The sequence below is a fragment of the Bactrocera dorsalis genome, chromosome 1 (assembly GCF_023373825.1).
Source record: "Bactrocera dorsalis isolate Fly_Bdor chromosome 1, ASM2337382v1, whole genome shotgun sequence".
Taxonomy (NCBI): Eukaryota; Metazoa; Arthropoda; class Insecta; order Diptera; family Tephritidae; genus Bactrocera; species Bactrocera dorsalis.
The window spans coordinates 55,946,001-55,972,365 of NC_064303.1; the positions used below are offsets into that span (position 1 = coordinate 55,946,001).

At 38.8% G+C, this 26,365-nt stretch overlaps 1 protein-coding gene and 1 long non-coding RNA gene across 4 annotated transcripts in view; one reads left to right on the plus strand and one right to left on the minus strand.

The window, feature by feature from the left end:
• LOC125780337 (ionotropic receptor 75a) overlaps window positions 1-26,365 on the minus strand; it is a 1,012,909-nt gene that overhangs the window by 799,795 nt on the left and 186,749 nt on the right. The window lies entirely within an intron of this gene.
• Window positions 1,811-26,365, plus strand: part of LOC125775757 (uncharacterized) — a 164,747-nt gene continuing 140,192 nt past the window's right edge. Inside the window, exon 1 of the long non-coding RNA XR_007421365.1 lies at window positions 1,811-1,838. This is a non-coding gene — a long non-coding RNA (uncharacterized LOC125775757). The remainder of the gene's footprint in view (window positions 1,839-26,365) is intronic.

Here is a 26,365-nt window from a genome sequence, read left to right on the forward strand (position 1 = left end):
TAAGAGCTTGATAACTTTTTTTAAAAAAAAAACGCATAAAATTTGCAAAATCTCATCGGTTCTTTATTTGAAACGTTAGATTGGTTCATGACATTTACTTTTTGAAGATAATTTCATTTAAATGTTGACCGCGGCTGCGTCTTAGGTGGTCCATTCGGAAAGTCCAATTTTGGGCAACTTTTTCGAGCATTTCGGCCGGAATAGCCCGAATTTCTTCGGAAATGTTGTCTTCCAAAGCTGGAATAGTTGCTGGCTTATTTCTGTAGACTTTAGACTTGACGTAGCCCCACAAAAAATAGTCTAAAGGCGTTAAATCGCATGATCTTGGTGGCCAACTTACGGGTCCATTTCTTGAGATGAATTGTTGTCCGAAGTTTTCCCTCAAAATGGCCATAGAATCGCGAGCTGTGTGGCATGTAGCGCCATCTTGTTGAAACCACATGTCAACCAAGTTCAGTTCTTCCATTTTTGGCAACAAAAAGTTTGTTAGCATCGAACGATAGCGATCGCCATTCACCGTAACGTTGCGTCCAACAGCATCTTTGAAAAAATACGGTCCAATGATTCCACCAGCGTACAAACCACACCAAACAGTGCATTTTTCGGGATGCATGGGCAGTTCTTGAACGGCTTCTGGTTGCTCTTCACCCCAAATGCGGCAATTTTGCTTATTTACGTAGCCATTCAACCAGAAATGAGCCTCATCGCTGAACAAAATTTGTCGATTTCGAACATTTCGAACCGAACACTGATTTTGGTAATAAAATTCAATGATTTGCAAGCGTTGCTCGTTAGTAAGTCTATTCATGATGAAATGTCAAAGCATACTGAGCATCTTTCTCTTTGACACCATGTCTGAAATCCCACGTGATCTGTCAAATACTAATGCATGAAAATCCTAACCTCAAAAAAATCACCCTTTATATAAAAATGAAATGGTGTATAGTTGTAACGCTAAAACTCGAAAACGGCTGAACCAAATGAAATACTTCCTTTGGGGGATTTGTTTGTTATTACCACGCGCAGGTCATGTCTTAAAATCAGAATAAAATATTAAGGGGGCGTGGCACCTCCCATACAAGTGGAATTTTCCAAGTCGAATATCTTCAAAAGTGTTTAAGGTAGGAACATGAAAATTGGTACAGAGCTACAGGATAACAACACCGCTCTCACCTATAAAACCGGGGGCTATCGAATAAGGGGGCGTGGTACCTCCCATACAAACTAAATTTTTTAAGCAGAATATCTGTGAAGGGAAGAAGGGTTCAAGGTAGGGACCTGAAAATTGGTATAGACCTATATGGTATCGAAAGCCTTCTTACACATAAAAGAAGGGATAATCGGAAAAGGGGGCGTGACACCTCCCATACAAACTGAACTTTTCAAGGTGAATATCTTCAAAAGTGTTTAAGGTAGGAACATGAAAATTGGTATAGAGCTATTGGAAACAACACCATTCTCACCCATAAAGCTTGGCGTTATCAAAAAAGGGGACGTGGTACCTCCCTTACAATCTTTAATTAATTCACCATATATTTATCTCATTTTCCACCTAGCACGACATTTTGGTTGTTCTTGCTGCAGCGGTTATATGGTAATTTTGGTTGTGTTACGTGCTATTTTTGGTTTAAGGAAATGGCAGTTTTATGAAACAAACACAAATTAAATTAAACGTCAATTTTGCTTTGCAATCGAACACGCAAAATTTAGAGGGCAATAAAAATGCGCCTTGCTTTACTGATATATTGATATATTTTGTTTTAAAAAGTGAGTTATTTAGTGAAAGTGATTTAGCGTGTTGGCGAATACCGATTTATGTAACGGGTGATTTTTTTGAGGTTAAGATTTTCATGCATTAGTATTTGACAGATCACGTGGGATTTCAGACATGGTGTCAAAGAGAAAGATGCTCAGTATGCTTTGACATTTCATCATGAATAGACTTACTAACGAGCAACGCTTGCAAATCATTGAATTTTATTACCAAAATCAGTGTTCGGTTCGAAATGTGTTTCGCGCGCGTGTTTTGTTCAGCGATGAGGCTCATTTCTGGTTGAATGGCTACGTAAATAAGCAAAATTGCCGCATTTGGGGTGAAGAGCAACCAGAAGCCGTTCAAGAACTGCCCATGCATCCCGAAAAATGCACTGTTTGGTGTGGTTTGTACGCTGGTGGAATCATTGGACCGTATTTTTCCAAAGATGCTGTTGGACGCAACGTTACGGTGAATGGCGATCGCTATCGTTCGATGCTAACAAACTTTTTGTTGCCAAAAATGGAAGAACTGAACTTGGTTGACATGTGGTTTCAACAAGATGGCGCTACATGCCACACAGCTCGCGATTCAATGGCCATTTTGAGGGAAAACTTCGGACAAAAATTCATCTCAAGAAATGGACCCGTAAGTTGGCCACCAAGATCATGCGATTTAACGCCTTTAGACTATTTTTTGTGGGGCTACGTCAAGTCTAAAGTCTACAGAAATAAGCCAGCAACTATTCCAGCTTTGGAAGACAACATTTCCGAAGAAATTCGGGCTATTCCGGCCGAAATGCTCGAAAAAGTTGCCCAAAATTGGACTTTCCGAATGGACCACCTAAGACGCAGCCGCGGTCAACATTTAAATGAAATTATCTTCAAAAAGTAAATGTCATGAACCAATCTAACGTTTCAAATAAAGAACCGATGAGATTTTGCAAATTTTATGCGTTTTTTTTTAAAAAAAAGTTATCAAGCTCTTAAAAAATCACCCTTTACATTGGAATTTATCATTCAATTGATCTGCTTCCTTAGTTTAATTCATTCATTTTTGGAGTTTTCAAAGGTAAGTTATTGGTCCGTAAAACCTTATATGAACTTTATGCAAATGAATGATCATTTCCAATTAGATATTTGTTACGATGTCAAGAATCAGTACGTATGGTAACACTTCTCGGAGTTCCCAGGCTGCAAGGAGAACACGAAATAGCAGAGCACGTCAAAGGGAAAGTGTTATTGAGAGGGTATCACCACGAAATAGACTGCTGGAGAGTAGCACGCACCAGTTAGAAGATGTCAACCAAACATACAATCAGCAAGAACGATTGAGAAGAAGGGAAGTTCACAATCAGCAACAACGATCGAGAAGAAAGGAAGTTCGTGCTCGCCAAAGTGATGAAGTAAGATCACAACATGCGATTATTCGACGACAACAGCGGCAACATCTTTCTTTTGTGAACTTTGAACGGGCAGGTTTTCGATATGATCCAAACATTCAATATAGCGCATCTGTTCAAATCGGTCAGATGTCAGTAGTTTGTCAATATTTCAATGCAGTCAAATTTAAAAATGAACCGTTGCCAGAATTGCTTCCACCACCACAGCCATTGTTCCAGCTGCTTTACGGTGAATCTCCTCACTCGAGCCATTTCTTAAAGCAAATTGTAAATGAACAAAACTACAATCCAACGTTTAAGGTATTTTTGCCAAACAATATTCGACAGAAACTACAGAGCTTTCCTCCAATTATACACGTTCATGGGCAAATGTTTCATCTCGCTGGATCGCTGTTGCCGCATCCAGATGAAGAACACAAATATCTCCAAATTTACTTTCTGGGAGATTCACATGATGAAGTAAATCGGCGTTGTGCTATCTTCAATACAACGAAAAGAGAAATAATCGAACAATTGCAGCAAATGTTACACGAACACAATGGCCTCATTAAACTGTTTACGATTTCGTTGGAACGTATGCCAACAGATGATCATAGTATAATCATACAAGCGGACAAAAGACCAACAGGGTCACATGAAAGACAATATAATGTACCTACAGTTAGCGAAATATCAATTGTTGTTGTTGGAGAAAATTTGCAGTCGCGTGATATTGTTATCAAACGTAGAAATCAAATCGCACTAAAACGGATAAGTGAGACACATCGGTCTTACGACGCAATGCAATATCCGCTCATGTTCTGCCGTAGAGAAGACGGATATCATTTAGGATATAAAATGATAAATCCGGTGAATGGTTAGTAAAAAAAAATTTTTGTTTGCTACTTCATATAGGTAATTTAAGCTTTTAGGTGTCGAGACAAATAAAAAAGTCAGTTCAATGAAGTTTTACGCATATCGAATGATGATTCGCCAAAACTATGACAACCATTTACTGAGATATGGACGGTTATTTCAACAGTATGCAGTTGACATGTATGTTAAAGTTGAGACAGAACGTCTTAATTACATGCAATACAATCAGTCGAAGTTGCGATCTGAAGAGTATATTCACTTAAGAGATGCAATGAATGGTGATGCGGATATTACAGATATTGGTCGACTCTATATTTTGCCATCGACATACATTGGCAGTCCTAGACACATGCATGAGTACTCCCAGGATGCGATGACTTACGTGTGCAATTATGGACGGCCGGATTTGTTTGTTACATTAACTTGCAATCCAAAATGGCCAGACAATACGAATCTATTGCATCCCGGTCAATCACCAAGCGATCGCCACGATGTTACAGCACGCGTGTTTAAACAAAAACTCAGATGTTTGATGGACTTTATTACGAAACAACGTGTATATGGCACTGTTCGATGCTGAATGTACTCATTGGAGTGGCAGAAGAGAGGTTTGCCCCACGCACACATTCTTCTTTGGATGGTGGAGAAAATTACACCTGACCAAATTGATGACATCATTTCCGCCGAAATTCCTGATGTTGAAATAGATCCAGAGTTGCACGAAGTGGTGATGGCCAATATGGTTCATGGGCCATGCGGAGAACACGATCCATCTTCGGTTTGTATGTCGGACAGTAAATGCAAAAAACGCTGTCCCCGTGCTTTTATTTCGGAAACTCAAACTGGAAAAGACGGATACCCTCTCTATCGGCTCACCCGCTGACAATGGCAGAACATTCATCACTCAATTGAAAGAAAAGAATTTCGTGGTTGATAACACATGGATCGTTCCATATTCGCCAATTTTGTCTAAGGCATTCAAAACACATATAAATGTTGAGTATTGCAGTTCAATAAAATTAATTAAGTATGTTTACAAATATGTCACCAAAGGAAGCGATATGGCGGCTATTGGCGTTGAACGAGATGAAATTAGCAAATTTCAAATGGGCAGATATGTGAACTGCAATGAAGCAATCTGGAGAATATTTTCATTTGCAATTCATGAACGCCATCCTACTGTTGTGCATCTGTCAGCTCATTTGGAGAATGGCCAGCGAGTTTATTTCAACGCAGAGAACATAGTACAGCGAACGGAAATACCACCAGCAACCACTTTAACAAGTTTCTTTGCAACTTGCGCCAGTGATCCGTTCGCGAGAACATTGCTTTACTCGGAGATGCCTCGGTATTATACATGGAATGCATCGTCTTTCCCCCGGCGCAACATAACCCTGGTGGTTCATTTTTAAATTTGACTGCATTGCAATATTGACAAACTACTGACATCTGACCGATTTGAACAGATGCGATATATTGAATGTTTGGATCATATCGAAAACCTGACCGTTCAATGTTTACAAAAGAAAGATTTGTAAAAATTTTGTTAAAGTATACACAATGAAATTAGGAAAAAATCGTTCATATTCTATTAAAACCAATACCGGTGTAATTTTTGAAATGAAAAAAAAATCTATTTTGGGCAGAACGAAGTTTGCCGGGTCAGCTAGTATATATATGAAAAAAAACCTAAAATCAAAAACGGGCGCGTTATAATCACAGATAAATTAACAAACATATATACATAAGTCGCAGGAGACAACGCTGACGAACAACAAAGGAGGAAGAAACCTAATCAAAAGGGACAGCGCTGGACATACATACATACACATTTATAAAAATTAACAGAAGAACAAACAGGGACGGAAAAGGGGATAAGAAAAAAAAACCCAAAACCCCTGGCGGAAAATAATGTGAGTCCGTTCCATATATTGTATTAATTTGATATATGTATATATAAAAATATATAAATTTAATTATTACGCACATATATATGTATGTATGTTAAGTACAGTTTGGATGGTATTTCGAGACACACTTAACTGTTCTTAACAGTTCGATATACATATGTATATATATATCTACATAAAAAATAATAATAACTGAAAAAAAGTACAGTACCCGCCTTTGCTTAGCTGGTGTCGTTAGACACCCCGTTATATAATTTTCGAAAAAAATAAATAAAATAAAATAAAATAAAAAATTTTCCTAAGTCAAGTATAACTAGCGATAATTCTAGCGATACCCCTTGGGCTTTAAAAAAAAAGCTACAAGCAGGATCGCTCAAACCCTAAGCAAAAGCGGAAAATACGAAACAAAAAGAAAACCAAATATATACATATATAATTAAAACGTACATACTTATATATAAGCACATTATTCTTCTAATATTGCAAATTCTTCCATTTTAATATATTGTATGTACATATTTATATGCATACATAATCGTATGGTACATATGTATGTACATACGTGAACTAACTTCAACTACATGAAGCTATAACATACAATAATATAATATTAACTACCTGTTTGGATGTGCAATTCGTGTATCGAAACACACTACCAAAAAATATTACAAAAACAATTTACAAAAGACAAGTACTCGTTGCTTGCAAATTTCCAGCGATACCCCAAATTCAAATTTCATTTATTGAGACCAAAAAGTAACAAAAATACAAATTATTTAGAAAAGTAGACAGTTATAACTTAAGACTATACATATTTTATCTTAAACAAAAGTTTCCGAAAACAGATCTTAATCTAAAGGAAAAAAAAATTACAATAAATGCTTGCTCCCGACATTTTTAAATGTATTCTGAGGGCTACGACTCAGTCTTAAAACCAACTTAAAACTAATTAAAAAGAAATCTTACAAGCTATAATAGCAAATAAAGCTTATGCTTAAACTAGCCCCTGTGCGAAACAGGAGTTGATTTTACATAAAAGTTTGAGCGGAAGGCTTCTGGATGATTAACATCATTTATTATATTTTCTTTACTAATACCAAGTGGAGACAAATACTTGCTGTTGACCCAAGTATGACTCGACTGCGACAAGATACCATCAGAAATCAATGGATTGTCACAATTCCGAACATGGTCGAAAAACCTTAATATTGCTCTTATTGCATATTTCTTAAAAGGGAGTACTTTAGAATTTGAATAGATATATTTATTTGAGTATCTCTTTTTAAAGTGAATGAAGTTTTTGTTTAAACAAAATCTTATAATTTTGCGTTCAAATATTTCAATTTTTTTCATCAAAGAAGGCGAAAAATGAAACCAAATCGGCAAAGCGTACATTAAGACTGGACTTTATAAATCAAAATTTTGGTTCTTGTGCTTAAACTTGTATTTTTCATTATCATTGATAAGGCATGAAAACGTATTGTAAAGCAAAGGAGCTAGAATAGAGCCTTGTGGAACTCCACAATTGCAAACTCCAAGAGCCGAGGAACAATCATTAGTAAGCACAAAAAATTTCCTATCTGGCAAAAACCTTAAAATAATCTTAATAATACCATGATCAAAACCAATCTGAACAAGCTTATTTTTACCCTCTATGATAAACACGATCGAATGCTTTTTCGATATCTATTGATACTGCTACAGTACAAAGTTTATTCCTTAAATTTACCAATACATCATTGGAGAACTTAAAAAGTGCATGTTGCGTGGAATGTGCTTTTTGGAAACCAAACTGATAAGACGGAATAAACTTTTCCGAGTGCAAGTCATGAATTTTGGAATGAATTATTTTTTCAAGTAGCTTACCAATGTTTGATAGTAAGGAAATAGGTCTAAATTCTTTTGCCTCAACAGAATTACGATTTTTTTTAAAGGTATTATCTTGGCAACTTTCCATTTTAACGGAAAATATCCATTATTTAAGCAATTATTGAATATAATAAGTATAAATTTGATAGCATTTTCTGGCAGTTTTTTAATTAAAGAATTCGAAATGCCATCTGGTCCTGCAGATGGCTTTGAATTCAGTGAAATAATTGTGTCTTTTAAAATATATTTATTTATCAAAAGCTTTTAGTATTCGTTGGAGGATCAAGCGATGTAAGACGTGGAGAAAAATCAACAATATTACCACCAAGAATACGATCATGCGCATCCAGGGTTCTTTCCACACGACTGACTGAAGCACAATTAGGAGTTATCTCCGAATAAATCTTTCGTAATAAGACTTGAACACTAGGGCCTTTGCCTTATCCTCATAAATCTCCACATTATTAACCAACAATTTATCACAAAAAACATTCGGTTTCATCTTAGCCGCTCTATAAATTTTCCTAAAAGCATGAGGTCTTGGTGTAATAGTTTCAAGGAATTTATTGAACCTCTCTGCTCGCGCCTTACCAATCCAATCCTGCAGAAGCACCTTAATATAATAAATTTGAGATGAAATTAATTTGTATTCCAGAGAAGTTCTATGTCCGGATGTATGATCAATTTTTTTTATTTTTTTTTGCCACATATGATTAATAGCAATTAATTTCTTAATTTGATTATTATAAAAAGGAGAAAATTCTATATGCTTTGTAATGCAGGAATTTTTAATCTTGACAATGTGTTACGGATTGCCAATGCATTGCCCATACTCTAGCCACACTATTATAAGATTGCCAATGCATTGCCGACACTCTGGTCACACTATTATACAGTTACAACACTCTAGCCACGCTATAAATGGAAAATGTGGCTTGGTTCTTCCCTTCTTCTTTTTTCAATCATCAATTGCATAAGTTCAATCATCGACATTTTTTTGGAATCAAAATCAGAGACAATCGGTCACATCATTTCACGTTCATCAAAATTGTAAATCATCTCATCAACTATTTTGTAAGACAGTTTTTATAAAGTTCATATTTAATTGTAAAAATGCAAAAGTTGTGTATTAAAGTGAGGGCTGATTTGCTGTAAAGTGATCAGTCCTCATGTTAATAAACGTGGGGTGCAACACCCAATCCGGAACCCTCAATATTAAACAGTTTTGGTCCTTCGAGCCGGATCATCTCACGTTTGTTCTCCGCGGCTTTTGTGCTTTCCGGTTAATTCTTTGTGACTTTTGATTTTTGGTACAATCTATATAATACAATTTTTTTGCGTTTCAAATCATGTCCGATAACGAAAATTTCGAGGCACTCAATCCGGAGTGTAAAGATTCGGACGTGCAATCGGTCAAATCGACACAAAGTCAAAAGTCAACGGTGCTATCCGCACCTACACTCAACGTGCCTGTTACGTCAGGACGACAATCACCTGTGCACTCGGATGTGGACGAGACAGGTTCTGTCAAATCCACTCGTACGTCAAAACGTGCACAATCACCCGCACGGCTACCTGACGAGCTCGTGCTTAAAGCCAGATCGCAAATCAATCGCGTTAAGGCACTCACTCTACACTTCAAGCAAATCGATAATTTCCGGGATAAGGACAGCTCTGCAATCAAGGCAATTCTACAATCAGCAGAGGAAGTACACAGGGCTTTCCTCAAAGAGCACTCGTTTCTGGAAATTACCTGGCCAGTGGTACATCTCAACCACGAGTATTTTGCGAATGATGTTTACACACAAGAAGCAAGCATCATCTGCGATATTCGCAAACTCGCTGCAGTCCGTCTTCAGCCAATCGACACTCATGCACCTCAATCATATCGTGAAGCAGTACGGCTTCAGCCAAAGTTACCAAAGCTGCCGCTGCCGAACTTTGATGGTGGTTACCAGCACTGGACCTCGTTCTGCACTCTCTTCCAGTCAATGGTAATCAACAACTCAACACTCACAGATCTTGAGCGACTGCATTATTTGCGAGTTGCCGTTACTGGTCCAGCACTCGAGCTCATCTCACACATCCCGGTTACTGAAACTGCGTTTTCAACAGCCTGGACAGCACTCAAAGAGCGCTACGGGAACAAGCGAGTTCTCATCGACGCTCAACTCGCACATCTGCTGCAAGAACACTCAGCCACTCAAAAACAGAAAGAATCTGCCGAATTTCTGCAGCAACTCATCTCTGGGGTAGATTCAGCACTCAACGCACTCGCACTCATTGGCCAATCAACAGACAATTGGGATTGTCTGGTAGTTTATTCCACCATCAAGCAACTCTCAAGCCGCACTCGCGAACTGTGGGAATCTTCAGTTAGCAATCAAGCGACATACCCAACCTACACGCAACTCAAGGACTTTATCAGTCAGCGGGCTCGCACTCTCGAGAACACAGAGTCAGCTCAATCAACTGCCAGCACCTCAATCAATCAGCAAAAACCAAAAAACTCACTTCACGCTACCGCACGCAAAACTGCCACTCAGCCAGCTCAGCAAGACTCGTGTTATCAATGTGATTGCTGCTTTGGAGCGCACTTCATCACTTCATGCCAAAAGTTCCGCACTCTGTCACCTCAAGATCGTCATGAAGAAGTTATCCAACGACGCATCTGCAAGAACTGTTTGGCAGACACAACCTTGCATCGTGCAAAAGTTCTGCGCGGTGCAAGATTTGCAATCGCAATCACCACTCAATGTTGCACGAAGCAGCTACAGCAACAAGTTTGCCAGCTGCTACAATTAAAATCGAGCCACGCAAATTCACTGACAATCAACAATAGGATGTTTGTGCAGCCTCCAATAACTCATGGCAATCCAACCACTCAATTCAATCATCACTCAACTCCGCCACGCACTCATCAACTGCAATCACTTTACTAGCTACTGCAAAAGCACTAATCATCACGCCGATTCAGCAAATCAACGTTAGAATTCTGATCGACTCTGGGTCAGAAATTTCACTCGTCTCTGAACATCTCATCACGCAAGCTTCAATTAAAAGACGCCACTCATCAGTTACCATCACGGGAATCGGCGGTAAGAATGTCATTACATCAAAGGGGTCAGCTGACCTCATACTCAAGGCAAGTCACTCTGACACAACTGTGCAAATCGTTGCTCAGATTTTACCAATTCTTACTGTCCGTTCACCATCATCACGCACGTCATCTGAACCATGGACTAATCCACACCATATCAAGCTTGCAGATCGAATTATTAAACCAAACATCATCAGGTACCCATCAATCACTTCAATTGCTCAACTTTCAATTTTCGGCTGGCTCATCATTGGACCAGCAGCACTCACATCAACTCAGCAGCCTCGTCTCTCACTCATCACCACCTCAAACAGTAGACAAGAAAGCAAATTTTTGTTTGCTACTTCATATAGGTAATTTAAGCTTTTAGGTGTCGAGACAAATAAAAAAGTCAGTTCAATGAAGTTTTACGCATATCGAATGATGATTCGCCAAAACTATGACAACCATTTACTGAGATATGGACGGTTATTTCAACAGTATGCAGTTGACATGTATGTTAAAGTTGAGACAGAACGTCTTAATTACATGCAATACAATCAGTCGAAGTTGCGATCTGAAGAGTATATTCACTTAAGAGATGCAATGAATGGTGATGCGGATATTACAGATATTGGTCGACTCTATATTTTGCCATCGACATACATTGGCAGTCCTAGACACATGCATGAGTACTCCCAGGATGCGATGACTTACGTGTGCAATTATGGACGGCCGGATTTGTTTGTTACATTAACTTGCAATCCAAAATGGCCAGACAATACGAATCTATTGCATCCCGGTCAATCACCAAGCGATCGCCACGATGTTACAGCACGCGTGTTTAAACAAAAACTCAGATGTTTGATGGACTTTATTACGAAACAACGTGTATATGGCACTGTTCGATGCTGAATGTACTCATTGGAGTGGCAGAAGAGAGGTTTGCCCCACGCACACATTCTTCTTTGGATGGTGGAGAAAATTACACCTGACCAAATTGATGACATCATTTCCGCCGAAATTCCTGATGTTGAAATAGATCCAGAGTTGCACGAAGTGGTGATGGCCAATATGGTTCATGGGCCATGCGGAGAACACGATCCATCTTCGGTTTGTATGTCGGACAGTAAATGCAAAAAACGCTGTCCCCGAGCTTTTATTTCGGAAACTCAAACTGGAAAAGACGGATACCCTCTCTATCGGCTCACCCGCTGACAATGGCAGAACATTCATCACTCAATTGAAAGAAAAGAATTTCGTGGTTGATAACACATGGATCGTTCCATATTCGCCAATTTTGTCTAAGGCATTCAAAACACATATAAATGTTGAGTATTGCAGTTCAATAAAATTAATTAAGTATGTTTACAAATATGTCACCAAAGGAAGCGATATGGCGGCTATTGGCGTTGAACGAGATGAAATTAGCAAATTTCAAATGGGCAGATATGTGAACTGCAATGAAGCAATCTGGAGAATATTTTCATTTGCAATTCATGAACGCCATCCTACTGTTGTGCATCTGTCAGCTCATTTGGAGAATGGCCAGCGAGTTTATTTCAACGCAGAGAACATAGTACAGCGAACGGAAATACCACCAGCAACCACTTTAACAAGTTTCTTTGCAACTTGCGCCAGTGATCCGTTCGCGAGAACATTGCTTTACTCGGAGATGCCTCGGTATTATACATGGAATGCATCGTCTTTCCCCCGGCGCAACATAACCCTGGTGGTTCATTTTTAAATTTGACTGCATTGCAATATTGACAAACTACTGACATCTGACCGATTTGAACAGATGCGATATATTGAATGTTTGGATCATATCGAAAACCTGACCGTTCAATGTTTACAAAAGAAAGATTTGTAAAAATTTTGTTAAAGTATACACAATGAAATTAGGAAAAAATCGTTCATATTCTATTAAAACCAATACCGGTGTAATTTTTGAAATGAAAAAAAAATCTATTTTGGGCAGAACGAAGTTTGCCGGGTCAGCTAGTATATATATGAAAAAAAACCTAAAATCAAAAACGGGCGCGTTATAATCACAGATAAATTAACAAACATATATACATAAGTCGCAGGAGACAACGCTGACGAACAACAAAGGAGGAAGAAACCTAATCAAAAGGGACAGCGCTGGACATACATACATACACATTTATAAAAATTAACAGAAGAACAAACAGGGACGGAAAAGGGGATAAGAAAAAAAAACCCAAAACCCCTGGCGGAAAATAATGTGAGTCCGTTCCATATATTGTATTAATTTGATATATGTATATATAAAAATATATAAATTTAATTATTACGCACATATATATGTATGTATGTTAAGTACAGTTTGGATGGTATTTCGAGACACACTTAACTGTTCTTAACAGTTCGATATACATATGTATATATATATCTACATAAAAAATAATAATAACTGAAAAAAAGTACAGTACCCGCCTTTGCTTAGCTGGTGTCGTTAGACACCCCGTTATATAATTTTCGAAAAAAATAAATAAAATAAAATAAAATAAAAAATTTTCCTAAGTCAAGTATAACTAGCGATAATTCTAGCGATACCCCTTGGGCTTTAAAAAAAAAAGCTACAAGCAGGATCGCTCAAACCCTAAGCAAAAGCGGAAAATACGAAACAAAAAGAAAACCAAATATATACATATATAATTAAAACGTACATACTTATATATAAGCACATTATTCTTCTAATATTGCAAATTCTTCCATTTTAATATATTGTATGTACATATTTATATGCATACATAATCGTATGGTACATATGTATGTACATACGTGAACTAACTTCAACTACATGAAGCTATAACATACAATAATATAATATTAACTACCTGTTTGGATGTGCAATTCGTGTATCGAAACACACTACCAAAAAATATTACAAAAACAATTTACAAAAGACAAGTACTCGTTGCTTGCAAATTTCCAGCGATACCCCAAATTCAAATTTCATTTATTGAGACCAAAAAGTAACAAAAATACAAATTATTTAGAAAAGTAGACAGTTATAACTTAAGACTATACATATTTTATCTTAAACAAAAGTTTCCGAAAACAGATCTTAATCTAAAGGAAAAAAAAATTACAATAAATGCTTGCTCCCGACATTTTTAAATGTATTCTGAGGGCTACGACTCAGTCTTAAAACCAACTTAAAACTAATTAAAAAGAAATCTTACAAGCTATAATAGCAAATAAAGCTTATGCTTAAACTAGCCCCTGTGCGAAACAGGAGTTGATTTTACATAAAAGTTTGAGCGGAAGGCTTCTGGATGATTAACATCATTTATTATATTTTCTTTACTAATACCAAGTGGAGACAAATACTTGCTGTTGACCCAAGTATGACTCGACTGCGACAAGATACCATCAGAAATCAATGGATTGTCACAATTCCGAACATGGTCGAAAAACCTTAATATTGCTCTTATTGCATATTTCTTAAAAGGGAGTACTTTAGAATTTGAATAGATATATTTATTTGAGTATCTCTTTTTAAAGTGAATGAAGTTTTTGTTTAAACAAAATCTTATAATTTTGCGTTCAAATATTTCAATTTTTTTCATCAAAGAAGGCGAAAAATGAAACCAAATCGGCAAAGCGTACATTAAGACTGGACTTTATAAATCAAAATTTTGGTTCTTGTGCTTAAACTTGTATTTTTCATTATCATTGATAAGGCATGAAAACGTATTGTAAAGCAAAGGAGCTAGAATAGAGCCTTGTGGAACTCCACAATTGCAAACTCCAAGAGCCGAGGAACAATCATTAGTAAGCACAAAAAATTTCCTATCTGGCAAAAACCTTAAAATAATCTTAATAATACCATGATCAAAACCAATCTGAACAAGCTTATTTTTACCCTCTATGATAAACACGATCGAATGCTTTTTCGATATCTATTGATACTGCTACAGTACAAAGTTTATTCCTTAAATTTACCAATACATCATTGGAGAACTTAAAAAGTGCATGTTGCGTGGAATGTGCTTTTTGGAAACCAAACTGATAAGACGGAATAAACTTTTCCGAGTGCAAGTCATGAATTTTGGAATGAATTATTTTTTCAAGTAGCTTACCAATGTTTGATAGTAAGGAAATAGGTCTAAATTCTTTTGCCTCAACAGAATTACGATTTTTTTTAAAGGTATTATCTTGGCAACTTTCCATTTTAACGGAAAATATCCATTATTTAAGCAATTATTGAATATAATAAGTATAAATTTGATAGCATTTTCTGGCAGTTTTTTAATTAAAGAATTCGAAATGCCATCTGGTCCTGCAGATGGCTTTGAATTCAGTGAAATAATTGTGTCTTTTAAAATATATTTATTTATCAAAAGCTTTTAGTATTCGTTGGAGGATCAAGCGATGTAAGACGTGGAGAAAAATCAACAATATTACCACCAAGAATACGATCATGCGCATCCAGGGTTCTTTCCACACGACTGACTGAAGCACAATTAGGAGTTATCTCCGAATAAATCTTTCGTAATAAGACTTGAACACTAGGGCCTTTGCCTTATCCTCATAAATCTCCACATTATTAACCAACAATTTATCACAAAAAACATTCGGTTTCATCTTAGCCGCTCTATAAATTTTCCTAAAAGCATGAGGTCTTGGTGTAATAGTTTCAAGGAATTTATTGAACCTCTCTGCTCGCGCCTTACCAATCCAATCCTGCAGAAGCACCTTAATATAATAAATTTGAGATGAAATTAATTTGTATTCCAGAGAAGTTCTATGTCCGGATGTATGATCAATTTTTTTTAATTTTTTTTGCCACATATGATTAATAGCAATTAATTTCTTAATTTGATTATTATAAAAAGGAGAAAATTCTATATGCTTTGTAATGCAGGAATTTTTAATCTTGACAATGTGTTACGGATTGCCAATGCATTGCCCATACTCTAGCCACACTATTATAAGATTGCCAATGCATTGCCGACACTCTGGTCACACTATTATACAGTTACAACACTCTAGCCACGCTATAAATGGAAAATGTGGCTTGGTTCTTCCCTTCTTCTTTTTTCAATCATCAATTGCATAAGTTCAATCATCGACATTTTTTTGGAATCAAAATCAGAGACAATCGGTCACATCATTTCACGTTCATCAAAATTGTAAATCATCTCATCAACTATTTTGTAAGACAGTTTTTATAAAGTTCATATTTAATTGTAAAAATGCAAAAGTTGTGTATTAAAGTGAGGGCTGATTTGCTGTAAAGTGATCAGTCCTCATGTTAATAAACGTGGGGTGCAACACCCAATCCGGAACCCTCAATATTAAACAGTTTTGGTCCTTCGAGCCGGATCATCTCACGTTTGTTCTCCGCGGCTTTTGTGCTTTCCGGTTAATTCTTTCTGACTTTTTTCTTTTGATTTTTGGTACAATCTATATAATACAATTTTTTTGCGTTTCAAATCATGTTCGATAACGAAAATTTCGAGGCACTCAATCCGGAGTGTAAAGATTCGGACGTGCAATCGGTCAAATCGACACAAAGTCAAAAGTCAACGGTGCTATCCGCACCTACACTCAACGTGCCTGTTACGTCAGGACGACAATCACCTGTGCACTCGGATGTGGACGAGACAGGTTCTGTCAAATCCACTCGTACGTCAAAACGTGCACAATCACCCGCACGGCTACCTGACGAGCTCGTGCTTAAAGCCAGATCGTAAATCAATCGCGTTAAGGCACTCACTCTACACTTCAAGCAAATCGATAATTTCCGGGATAAGGACAGCTCTGCAATCAAGGCAATTCTACAATCAGCAGAGGAAGTACACAGGGCTTTCCTCAAAGAGCACTCGTTTCTGGAAATTACCTGGCCAGTGGTACATCTCAACCACGAGTATTTTGCGAATGATGTTTACACACAAGAAGCAAGCATCATCTGCGATATTCGCAAACTCGCTGCAGTCCGTCTTCAGCCAATCGACACTCATGCACCTCAATCATATCGTGAAGCAGTACGGCTTCAGCCAAAGTTACCAAAGCTGCCGCTGCCGAACTTTGATGGTGGTTACCAGCACTGGACCTCGTTCTGCACTCTCTTCCAGTCAATGGTAATCAACAACTCAACACTCACAGATCTTGAGCGACTGCATTATTTGCGAGTTGCCGTTACTGGTCCAGCACTCGAGCTCATCTCACACATCCCGGTTACTGAAACTGCGTTTTCAACAGCCTGGACAGCACTCAAAGAGCGCTACGGGAACAAGCGAGTTCTCATCGACGCTCAACTCGCACATCTGCTGCAAGAACACTCAGCCACTCAAAAACAGAAAGAATCTGCCGAATTTCTGCAGCAACTCATCTCTGGGGTAGATTCAGCACTCAACGCACTCGCACTCATTGGCCAATCAACAGACAATTGGGATTGTCTGGTAGTTTATTCCACCATCAAGCAACTCTCAAGCCGCACTCGCGAACTGTGGGAATCTTCAGTTAGCAATCAAGCGACATACCCAACCTACACGCAACTCAAGGACTTTATCAGTCAGCGGGCTCGCACTCTCGAGAACACAGAGTCAGCTCAATCAACTGCCAGCACCTCAATCAATCAGCAAAAACCAAAAAACTCACTTCACGCTACCGCACGCAAAACTGCCACTCAGCCAGCTCAGCAAGACTCGTGTTATCAATGTGATTGCTGCTTTGGAGCGCACTTCATCACTTCATGCCAAAAGTTCCGCACTCTGTCACCTCAAGATCGTCATGAAGAAGTTATCCAACGACGCATCTGCAAGAACTGTTTGGCAGACACAACCTTGCATCGTGCAAAAGTTCTGCGCGGTGCAAGATTTGCAATCGCAATCACCACTCAATGTTGCACGAAGCAGCTACAGCAACAAGTTTGCCAGCTGCTACAATTAAAATCGAGCCACGCAAATTCACTGACAATCAACAATAGGATGTTTGTGCAGCCTCCAATAACTCATGGCAATCCAACCACTCAATTCAATCATCACTCAACTCCGCCACGCACTCATCAACTGCAATCACTTTACTAGCTACTGCAAAAGCACTAATCATCACGCCGATTCAGCAAATCAACGTTAGAATTCTGATCGACTCTGGGTCAGAAATTTCACTCGTCTCTGAACATCTCATCACGCAAGCTTCAATTAAAAGACGCCACTCATCAGTTACCATCACGGGAATCGGCGGTAAGAATGTCATTACATCAAAGGGGTCAGCTGACCTCATACTCAAGGCAAGTCACTCTGACACAACTGTGCAAATCGTTGCTCAGATTTTACCAATTCTTACTGTCCGTTCACCATCATCACGCACGTCATCTGAACCATGGACTAATCCACACCATATCAAGCTTGCAGATCGAATTATTAAACCAAACATCATCAGGTACCCATCAATCACTTCAATTGCTCAACTTTCAATTTTCGGCTGGCTCATCATTGGACCAGCAGCACTCACATCAACTCAGCAGCCTCGTCTCTCACTCATCACCACCTCAAACAGTAGACAAGAAAGCAATCTCGACGAGTTGCTCACTGGATTCTGGATTCAAGAAGAAGTTCCAGAGCAATCGGTCAGTGAACTGACCCCAGAAGAAGAGCAATGTGAAACACACTTCAAAACGACCCATCAACGAGACCAATCGGAGCGATACATCGTCCGACTGCCAGTCATCTCAGAAAAATTGAATCTTGGAAATTCGTACAACTCAGCACATCGACGGCTACAGCAAATCAGCAAGAAACTCAACACCAACCAAGAATACAAGCAACTCTACACAGAACTCATGCAAGTCTACGAAGTTATGGGACACATGACTGCCGCATCAAACATTCCAACTTCACTCAATACTGACAATGACATTGAATCAGCTGAGTTCACCACCGAGATGACCTTAGCACATGATACTTCGGTGTCAGGAGGGTTGAGGGTCTCAAACGGTGAGTCAGCTGTTAAATGACACCAGCGTACTCAATCAGTATACTATCTGCCACATCACGCAGTGTTACGTCCCGACAGTGTCAGCACCAAACTCAGAGTCGTCTTCGACGGCTCGTGTGTCACCTCATCAGGAAAATCACTCAACGATTTTCTGCACATCGGAGCAAAAATTCAACTTGATATCACCGACGTACTTCTATACGTCCGACAACACCAATACCTCGTCTCGACAGACATTGAAAAAATGTTCCGGCAAATCAACGTACATCCAGACGACTGGGACTTGCAACGCATTCTTTGGTTCAATAATAATAAAGAGATTACGCCATATAATCTCACCACAGTCACCTACGGCACGAGATCAGCACCGTTCCTTGCCGTCCGAGTCCTTCAACAACTCCTGGAGGGCGAAGGAAAAAATTATCCACTCGCAGTACCTGCACTCAAGTACGGCAGATATGTCGACGATATTTTCGGCGGAGCTGATAACACTTCTGAGCTGAAAGCAATCGCCAATCAATTAAAACAAATCTGCACGGCGGGCGGTTTCCCACTCGCCAAGTGGCAATCAAACAGCGAAGAAGTACTCAATTTCATTTCACCAGATGGAGCATGTGATGAACCGCACCAGCTTGGAGACTGCACGAGCAAACTGCTAGGATTGTACTGGCACGCAAGGTCGGACAATCTTAGATTCATCATGAAAAGACACTCGGACAAGCAAAACAAGTCCTCCAAACGAACAATCTTATCTGAGGTGGCTCAGATCTTCGATCCACTGGGATTTTTATCCCCGCTCACAATCAAGGCAAAGATGCTGCTGCAGGAAAATTGGTTGCAAAAAATCGGTTGGGATCACCAGGTCCCGTCGAAAGTATTGCAATCATGGCAATCGCTGCAACTCGAACTTCAACAAATCGACACACTCAACATTCCACGCTGGATTAACACTTCAAAGGCCACGAATTGTGAAATCCACGGATTTTGCGACGCTTCTCAGCTCGCAATGGCAGCAGCAATATATGTCACTGTCCACTCAGCATCCGGAGAGACACTCACGACACTCCTTTGCGCAAAGACAAAAGTAGCACCACTCAAACGACTCACTATCCTACGACTAGAACTATCAGCAGCGCTGCTACTATGGAAATTAATAACTTACGTCAAAGCCACTCTACAAGTTGACGCACAATCAACCACTCTCTGGACTGACTCATTAGTCACACTCACGTGGATTCGATCACATGCGCCACGCTGGAAGGATTACGTGCGGAACTGAGTTGTCAACATCCAACAACTCACCACAGATTGCAACTGGCGGTATGTTCCGGGTAAACAAAACCCAGCTGACTGTGCATTTCGAGGCATCATTCTCGCTCAGCTATCATCACACTCACTGTGGTGGACGGGACCACCATGGCTCTCAAAGTCACAATGCCACTGGCCTCGGCAGCCAGACACTCAGGACGACACCACTAGTCAAGAAGCTCGTCCAAGTCTCACTCTTGTCATGACAACCACTCAGCCGATTAATCAATGGGAATTGATCCACAGGTATTCAAATTTACGCACTCTCATTCACGTCACTGCTACAATTTTCAGAGCTATTGACACACTCAAACGAATACCGGGGTCATCCCTTGCCGCACCACTCACCCCAACAGACATTGAGAGAGCAACAATCTACTGGGCAAAGTCAACTCAAGCAGCGTATTTTTCACTGGAGTTGCATCAACTCAAGGCCGATCGTGCACTACCTGCAAATCATCCGTTTCACCGACTGACAGCATTTATCGACGAACACGGAGTCTTGCGAGTTGGTGGGCGACTCGCTAATTCCACACTCACGTACAGTCAACAGCATCCAATTATTCTGCCAAGACACTCTACACTCACATCATTAGTCATCTACAACGCACACCTCCGTACTATGCACGGTGGCACTCAACTAACAATGGCAGAAGTTCGACAATCATACTGGATTGTTGGTGGAAGACCAGCAATCAAAACACTCATACTACGCTGTATGAAATGCGCTCCCCACAGGGGTAAACGAGCACAGCAGCTCATGGGCCAGTTGCCTACGGTAAGGGTTCAACCATCAAGGCCATTTTTCCACACAATCAAATCATGGAGATGCCGAGGCGCCAAACAATTTAAAGGCTGGATCTGTGTATTTGTTTGTATGAGCACATCAGCTGTGCACATTGAAGTGGCAACTGACTACACTTCTGACACATTCATTGCTGCGTACAGACGGTTCACCGCACGCAGAGGCATCTGCCACACTCTTTACTCAGACTGCGGCACAACATTTCTTGGTGTAGATGCCACACTCAAAAAATTATTCACTCAAGGATCATCAGAAAGCACATCACTACTGGATGACGGCAGTCAGTGGCAATTCAATCCACCTGCAGCACCGCACATGGGCGGCATGTGGGAAGCAGCGGTAAAGTCAATCAAATTTCATCTCACTCGAGCTCTTGGGGACACATCATACTCACTCGATGAAATTATGACTTTACTCACACAAATCGAAGCCATCCTCAACTCAAGGCCACTAGTACCACTCAGCGATGATCCTGAAGACCTCGCAGCACTCACGCCAGGCCACTTTTTGATTGGCCAAGCACTCACAACGCTTCCAGAACCCACTCTACAACCAATCAATATCGCGCGACTATCACGATGGCAGATGATACAGCATCAGCTTCAACAATTCTGGAAGCACTGGTCAACATCATACCTACAACGTCAACTCGCTACGACGAAATGGTGGCACCCAAACAATCAGTTAGAAATTGGCTCACTCGTATTACTCGCTGACGAGAGGTTTCCGCCTTGCAAGTGGCCACTTGCAAGAATCACTCAACTGCATCCTGGCGCAGATGGATTCACCAGGTTGTTACACTTAAAACTGCAACTACCACTCTCGTCAGACCGATCACAAAGTTGGCAATCCTTCCACAGGGCAACAAAATCAAATCAGAAGCACGCTCCTGATGGCGGGCGGAATGTTACGGATTGCCAATGCATTGCCCATACTCTAGCCACACTATTATAAGATTGCCAATGCATTGCCGACACTCTGGTCACACTATTATACAGTTACAACACTCTAGCCACGCTATAAATGGAAAATGTGGCTTGGTTCTTCCCTTCTTCTTTTTTCAATCATCAATTGTGTAAGTTCATTCATCGACATTTTTTTGGAATCAAAATCAGAGACAATCGGGCACACCATTTCACGTTCATCAAAATTGTAAATCATCTCATCAACTATTTTGTAAGACAGTTTTTATAAAGTTCATATTTAATTGTAAACATGCAAAAGTTGTGTATTAAAGTGAGGACTGATTTGCTGTAAAGTGATCAGTCCTCATGTTAATAAACGTGGGGTGCAACACCCAATCCGGAACCCTCAATATTAAATGTTTAACAAACTTTTCCATGTAGCTATCTATTTCAATATTAGTAAGATTAATATCTGCTGGAGGAAGTCTTTCAGCCAAATCCTGATTGAAATCATTTGCAAAAGATGTCCAATCTGTTTTAACAATAAACTTCGCACAATTAAATAAAAGGTCAACATTTGGAATTTCTATATGAAGAATAAGGGGAAGATGGTCAAAAAAGGAGGAACCTAGGAAAACTTTAAAGTTTTTAATATTGAAATCTATTATATGTGAAGACAAGCGAAAATGGTCCAGATACGATTAAGCTCCAGGGTAAGAAGGTTTTCTACCGCAAAACCTAACTAGATTTTGATCCGAGCTTTGTAACCAATCAGATAAGCTTGTCCCGTTAGAATTCGTTGGCGAGTCACCCCAACCAACACATTTTGCATTAAAATCACCTCCTAAAATTGACGCAAAAAAATTTGAACTGAAATTCGCAAGGACATTCAAACATTGTAGATTATTAACTGACATATTAGAGGGAATTACCAATTAATAAATCTGTTTTCCATGAATTGATAATAACCTGAACTTTAATAAATAAAGAAGAAAATTGAGCATAAGGACTATAAATTCTACTATGTTTTATGTTATTCCTTATCGCAATTAGCAAACCTTGTTTAGCATCGTCTCTATATATAGAAAAATGTCTTAAAGAAACGGGAATATCTGAGTTAAGATGAGTTTCCTGAATAAGAGCAATATCAATGCTTTCACTGTCCAGAAAGAATTGCAATTCGAGCACTCTTAACTTATTAATTAAAGAGCCAACGTCAAAAGTTACTAATTTTAATTGCTTAAAACCTATATTTTGTTCTTACTTCAGATAGTAACTGACAGCATTGATCTCTGAGATCGTCTTTAGATAAAGAATTACAGTTATCCAAGAATTTTTGTATCCTGTCTTCAATAGTATCCGTAACAGGTTCAAGTATTCGTTTAACGACAGCAAGAAAGTCTTCTATTAATTTAGGGTTAGGCATATTTGGTGATTGACTATATCGATTATTACTATCTACATTGTAAAATTGACTAGCAAATGATTTGCCTTTAGATACTAAAGAATGATTATTTAAAGCAGAATATACATTATTTTACGCTTTTAAATTAATATTATTTGACAAATTATTATTCTTATTTTTAAATTCTGAATAACGTTTAAAAGCTGGACATCCCCTCCAATTAGCCGGATAACCCAAAGTATTGCAATTCACACAAAAGGCTTGAGAGCCATCATCTTTTTGGATTATACAGGCTCCTGCTTCATGATTTTCCTTACATTTGATGCAACGAAAAGTTCTATTGCAGTTTTTAGCGGCATGGCTCCATTGCTGGCAGTTGCGACATTGAATGGTATTTGCGTTAACCTTGGGCTTTTCCCACGTAACCATTTGATATGCTATAGTTTTAATTTTGGCAATATCGTTCAGTTCAAAGCCTTGATTCAAAGTAACTAAGAAAAGTCCTGTATCAATGCCTTTTTTTTTGAATAATTCGTTACAAATTTATTTACAGATGCCACTGTTGAAGGACAAATTTCGTCCAATTCTTGCTTAATTTCATCAGCGGACATATTGTAATGTAACCCTCGTAAAATTACGCTTGCTACTTTTAATTTTTTTGGGGTCATTGAATAAGAATCAACTTTTTTTCTTTCAGTTGCGTCATCATTTGTAAATCCAAATCCTTAATAAGAAGTTTACTTTTATATTTGGATTTATTTATAACCTTGAATTCCAGTTGGGGATATTTCAACTTGAGTTGATCAATTAAATTCTTCACATCTATATTATAAAGAAAGATAGGTGGACAATATTCTGCGACTTTTTGTTGTTTAGCCGCTCTCTGTTGCGAAGTTACTTTTGAGTGCTTATTCGCATTCAAATTTTCAGTACTTCTCTCTCTTCTGTGTTCTCAGCCGGAGCAATCACTTTTGGGTCTCTTAAAACGTTAAACTCCAGGTCGTTAAATATTGCAAAGCGATTTTGCGAATTCATTTCGCCCAATAAATTTCTCTTTACCATTGGATGAGGTGATGAACTATTTACTCTCTTTGTTGGGTTTCTATGTTTAGGTGTAGCAAAATTACCGCTAAGTGCAGGTAGTATTTGTTCATTAGATGTAACACTTGGAAGCGCTGGAAATTGGTTTTGCTGATTGTTACTGTTGTCGGTAACATACAAAAAATTATTATTAGTGGGCAAGTGTTCAGTAGTGGGTAATGTGTAGGCTCCATCAGCTTCATTACCCTCCATGCCGGCCGCACTATTAAAGCACCCACAAGTGCAATTACACTTTAATTTATTATTTATAACTATTTATATATTATATTCAAAATGTTCACAGAACACTTATAACACAAGTATATAAGAAATGAGCGCAATCAAAATAAGTCACAATGCCAACAATAGCACACGATATAGACCGCGAAACTTAAGACAACCTATCACGTTGACGTACTCCGAAAGACTCCCAGCGATAAAGGCTAGCCAGTCAAAAACGCTACTCCCTTCCTTCCTTTTCCTTCCTTATCGGCAAAATGGTGGTAAAAACGCATATTTTTTACAATATAAAATATCAAAACTGAAAACAAACTATTAAAAATAGTTTATATATTTATAAATAATAGCATTCGACTCTGATTTTGAGTTATTTTAAGAAAATTACAAACATATTGAACAGATTGCGTTGTGAGAGAGCAATCAGCTGCGACGTTTGCTGCGGCAAAATCCAGATGTCGCGGATTCTCACGTCATCCCACGTCAAAGAGAGAAGGGAGTAGAGTTTTTCACTGTTCAGTTACATTGCGCGCCCATAAGATAGGTCGTGCCAGCTGACACGGGCCACGATTCTGCGTTTTTGACTGGCTAGCCTAATACCCCTTGGGCTATAAAGCAACAAGCTGGATCGCTTATAACATTTAAGCAAAGGTAGGTAATAATAAAAAAAAAAACTAATAAATAATAAGAAATAAAGAAATAACAAGTAAGGAAGGGCTAAGTTCGGGTGTCACCGAACATTTTATACTCTCGCATGATAAGGTGATAATCGAGATTTCATTATCCGTCATTTACATATTTTTTTCATTTTGGTTCCTAATGTATATACATACTCGTATTATACAGAGAAGGCATCAGATGGATTTCAAAATAACGTTATATTGGAAGAAGGCGTGGTTGTGAACCGATTTCGCCCATATTTCGTACATGTCATCAGGGTGTTAAAAAAATATTATAAACCGAGTTTCACTGAAATCGGTCGAGTAGTTCCTGAGATATGGTTTTTGGTCCATAAGTGGGCGACGCCACGCCCATTTTCAATTTAAAAAAAAAACCTGGGTACAGCTTCCTTCTACCATTCTTTCTGTAAAATTTAATGTTTCCGACGTTTTTTGTTAGTCGGTTAACGCACTTTTAGTGATTTTCAACATATCCTTTGTATGGGAGGTGGGCGTGGTTATTATCCGATTTCTTCCATTTTTGAACTGTGTATGGAAATGCCAGAAGGAAACGACTCTGTAGAGTTTGGTTGACATAGCTATAGTAGTTTCCGAGATATGTACAAAAAACTTAGTAGGGGGCGGGGCCACGCCCACTTTTCCAAAAAAATTACATCCAAATATGCTCCTTCCTAATGTGATCCTTTGTGCCAAATTTCACTTTAATATCTTTATTTATGGCTTAGTTATGACACTTTATAGGTTTTCGGTTTCCGCCATTTTGTGGGCGTGGTAGTGGGCCGATTTTGCCCATCTTGGAACTTGACCTTCTTATGGAGCCAGGAAATACGTGTACCAAGTTTCATCATGATATCTCAATTTTTACTCAAGTTACAGCTTGCACGGACGGACGGACAGACGGACGGACGGACAGACAGACATTCGGATTTCAACTCTACTCGTCACCCTGATCACTTTGGTATATATAACCCTATATCTGACTCTTTTAGTTTTAGGACTTACAAACAACCGTTATGTGAACAAAACTATAATACTCTCTTTAGCAACTTTGTTGCGAGAGTATAAAAAGGCATTACATTTATGTATGTACCAATGTGTGCAGC